Consider the following 4,283-nt stretch of genomic DNA (forward strand, 5'->3'; position numbering starts at 1 on the left):
AAAAAAAAAAAAAAAAAGAAAGAAAGAAAGAAAATGGAAAAGAAACTCAATAGTAAACAATTTTACTTGATAAGAGAACAGTCCTAAAATTTGCCTTTATATGTAGAAAAACAGTATAACCTAAAATATTATCATTGGAGTTCACATTTCTGAAATGCTATAATCAAGCAGTAGTTGATAGAAAAACAGTTATTACTTTCTCCCATATAACCCTAGAACAGGAGTTCTCTAACAGAGATGATTTCACCCTATGTGGAACATTTGGAAAAATTGGTCTTTGTAAATGAAGATAATATGTTACTGGCCTTCTATGAATGGAGACGTTGATGCTACTAACCATCCTACATTGCTGAGAGCAACCCACCAAACCAAAGAATTGTCTGGCTCAAAATGTTAACAGCGCTAAGACTGAGAAATGTCTTTCTAACTTTTCCAAAAAAATTTCCATCAGCCACGTCTGCCAGCAAGCTAGCTAGCGGGTAATTATGCCCTAATGTCTAATTTACTGTGATAAAAAAGCTAAATGACAATTAATTTGTGTTTACCTGCCCTGATAATTTTTTATAAAAATGGTGTTCACTTCTGATTTATTCAAACATGTATTCTCAATAACATCAATAAGATCTGTAGCAGGCCATTTAAGTGGCTTGACATCAGATACTTAAATATACTTTTCATGTTAATTTACTCCAAAAAAGGAAAAGTTTTCAAATTATATAACAGAATCTGTGAAAACATAAGTAAATAATGGATCATACTTGAATGAATAAATGATTGTATAGAAAGTTTCTTCTCTCAAGCCTCCAACACATCATTCATTGAATGCTCCAAGGCGGACACTGGTTTAGGGTTTAGAAAAGACAGGAAATGGAATCCTCAGGTTTAACATAACCTCCATGCATGACGCCGTCCAATTCATAGGACAACTCCCAGTGGTCACTCCTGTGTGCTAATCGTTCATGCTGGTTGACAACCTTTGCTTTAGAGGCCAATTATAATGAAGAGGAAGAAAAGAGAGGATTAAATTTTAGTTTCATTGCTTAAGTAGCTGCTCTTCAGGTTTCCTTAAAACAAATGAAGCCACATTCCCAACCACCAGTATAAAATGACTTAAATTAATGAATCAAAGCAAATTAAATGCATACATAAATCCAATTTTAAACAAACCCAAACAACAGTCTAACACGGGGCCAGGTTCTAGTCAATGCTGTATAAAGAACAGTCCTGTGTTGCTGAGTAAAGTAAGTCAGGCTGAAGCTGTAGCGCAGTGGAAGAGTACTTGCCCTGTGGGCAAGATCCCCATCAGCCCTCCCGACTCACGTTCACAAATTAAGTTAATCAGTTGCCTTGACCAAAGAATCAGTTCACTCCAAGCCCCAAGTTATTTCAAACTCAGACAGAGATTAGGAGAAAAAGGGGAGAAATTGAGACAAAGAACAATCGCAAATATATATCAACTGGAGATGTGGACCAAAATGCTAAACTGTTATTTTTCTGAGACAGAAAACAAAACATTAATACTTCTATTTGCAATTGTGAGTCTCATTCCAATATGTTCTTTTCTTTCTCAGATTTGGGGAGAGCCATACTTTGCAAGCAGATTCTATCACATACATGGATGAGGAGGGCTCCTTCATCGGGGCCAAGCCAAACATACCGTGGTTCTTCCTGACAGATCCCCAGCTGGCCCTGGAAGTGTACTTTGGCCCTTGCAGTCCATACCAGTTTCAACTAATGGGCCCAGGGAAGTGAGATGGCGCCAGAAACACCATCCTGACACAATGAGACCGAACAGTGAAGCCAACCCGGACAAGCGCTGTCAGTGAAGCTCAGCAACCTCATCACTTTTACAATTTGCTTAAAATGTTTTCATTTCCAGTGCTCCTTCTCATTGTTTTGTTCACACTTTAGTCATGATAAAATCATTGGGGCTCAGAGTTCAGCCCAGAAGTTTAATCACAGAATATAACACACAAAGACACACAATCTCTGTATAACTTCTCCTTTCCTTCCTGCAGACATAAAAATGATTCCTGGATCCTTTAAATCAAAGTATAAATAAATGGAAAATACCAAGCCTCCCTGTATCTGGTGAGAATCTGTCCTTTGAAAGGTTTTCCATGTGCTGAATTAAAGTTTGGAGACATTTGAGATAAGGAAAAAGATGGAAAGTTAAGCAGGAATAAACACAGACTTTCAGGCTAGGAGAAGTTTAATAAGGTTTATAAAAAGTGTTTTATCTTGCCAATTATAGTACATCAACCAATGTGTTTTGTACAACACTGGCTTAAATGTGTGACAATAAATCAGTACAGGGAGACAAGTGTATCCCATTATAACAAGTTCAATAAATTGCTTGAAGGGTGTGGCTCAGTGATACAGCAAGACTGTGGATTAAAATCTTAGCACAAAAAAACAACATTTTTCACAAAGAACTTTAAGCTAAAGTGGTCTCACTAGTAAGTTCCACCCAACTCTCAAGAAAGCAACAATATGATTACATATATACTCTACAAGAAAATTAAAGAAATAGAATACTCCTAGTACACTCTGTGAAATTATCACGGCATTAATATCAAAGCAAGACAAAAATAGAAAAAATTAAAATCCAGATCAATATCTATAATAAACAAATTGAAAATTCTTAAATGTTCACAAATATAATCTAAAAGTTTATAAAATGGGTATAAAATATCATGACCAAGTAGGATTTATTTATTTCAGAAATGCAATGTTGGTTTAATAATCAATGTAATTCACTATGTTAACAAACTGAAAATGAAAAACCATATGATCATCACTACAGATGCAGAAAATAACATCTCACAAAAGCCAACATCCATTGGATGAAAATTCTAGAAAGTAAGGATAGAAAGAAATTTTCTCAATTTCATTAAGGGCAACTATGAAAAATCTACAACATCATTCTCTATGATGAAAAACTGAATGCTTTCTTCCTAAGACAAGGAACAATGTAAAATGTCGGCTCTCCCTAGTTCAATTCATAATATTGCTAGAGTTTTTAGCCTATGCAAAGGGAATCATAAGAAATAAAAGACATCTAAATTATGATGGAAGATATAAAACTATTTACTCTTAGCATGACTGTATACATAGAAATTATGGTTCGCAAGTGCAAGGACCTGAGTTCAATCCCCGGTACCACACACACAAAAAAAAATTATGGTGAAATCTGTCTAAAAATTACTAACACAAATGATTGCATTTCTATTATGCTAACAATAAACAAAATGAAATTGAAAAAATTTAGGCTAGCATTTATAATATCATCCAAAAATGTGAAATATTCAGGGAAAAACTAACAACCTCAGTAAGGCCTATATTGTAAAAACTTCAAAGCACTACCAAAAGAAATACTAAAGATATAACTAAAGAAATTTACTACATCCTGGGTTGGAAGACTCACCACCACTGTAGTGTCAATTCTTCCCCAAACTGATGTATGGTTTCAATGCAATTTTCATCAAACATCTGTAGAAATTAAAAACTGTAGAACCCTCTGTAGAAATTAAAAATTGATTCTAAAATTTAAAAATAATACAATGGACCTAAAAATTCTCAAAACATCTTTGAAGAGAAAAAACAAATAATAAAGTGCTAATACTACCTTGTTTCAAAATTTATTAACTTATGATGTTATAGTAATCGAGGCAGTATATATTGGCATAAAGACAAACTAATACATCCATGCAAAACAACAGACTTCCCAGAAATGGAGGGAAGAAAAACATATACCAATCTATCCAAGTTTGCTTTTAGGATATATAAATTTTATTTTAATAATCAAAATAGGTTCAAACCAGATGTGGCTCCAAAGCATTCACGTGTATGAGTATGTATGTGTACACTCATGCATATGTTGCCTTGTATGATACTATATTGTATAGCAGCATATGAGCCTATAGAACTAAAGTGATCCCAAATTTATCTCTGTGAGTGCTCTGTTTAGTCTGGGACCACAAATGAAGAGTAATCTAGAAACTTAGTTGAGAGAGAGAACAAGAAAAAATAATGATACTGTGAGTGGGGGTTGTGCTTCTGGAACACATTTTGGGGTAAGAGTGTCCTCCCCTGCTCAGACTCTGTGCTACTCAGGTGTTCTCCCAGAGACAACTCTAGGGAAAGAACAGCTAAGTGCAGTGTTGGCCTTTCAAATAGAATATTTGGACCAACTGGAAACTTTCGGTTAAGTTAGAGTTGATGTCTTACTCAACTGAATAGGTAATACCATATTAATTTTTATTCCACTAAATCTGATGGAA

At 34.6% G+C, this 4,283-nt stretch overlaps 1 pseudogene; it reads left to right on the forward strand.

Moving 5' to 3' along the window:
* Window positions 1-1,752, forward strand: part of LOC104849428 — a 14,649-nt pseudogene extending 12,897 nt beyond the window's left edge.
* Window positions 1,753-4,283: the final 2,531 nt, after the last annotated feature.

The sequence above is a fragment of the Fukomys damarensis genome, unplaced genomic scaffold (assembly GCF_012274545.1).
Source record: "Fukomys damarensis isolate Sample0158 unplaced genomic scaffold, DMR_v1.0_HiC HiC_scaffold_11, whole genome shotgun sequence".
Lineage (NCBI taxonomy): Eukaryota > Metazoa > Chordata > Mammalia > Rodentia > Bathyergidae > Fukomys > Fukomys damarensis.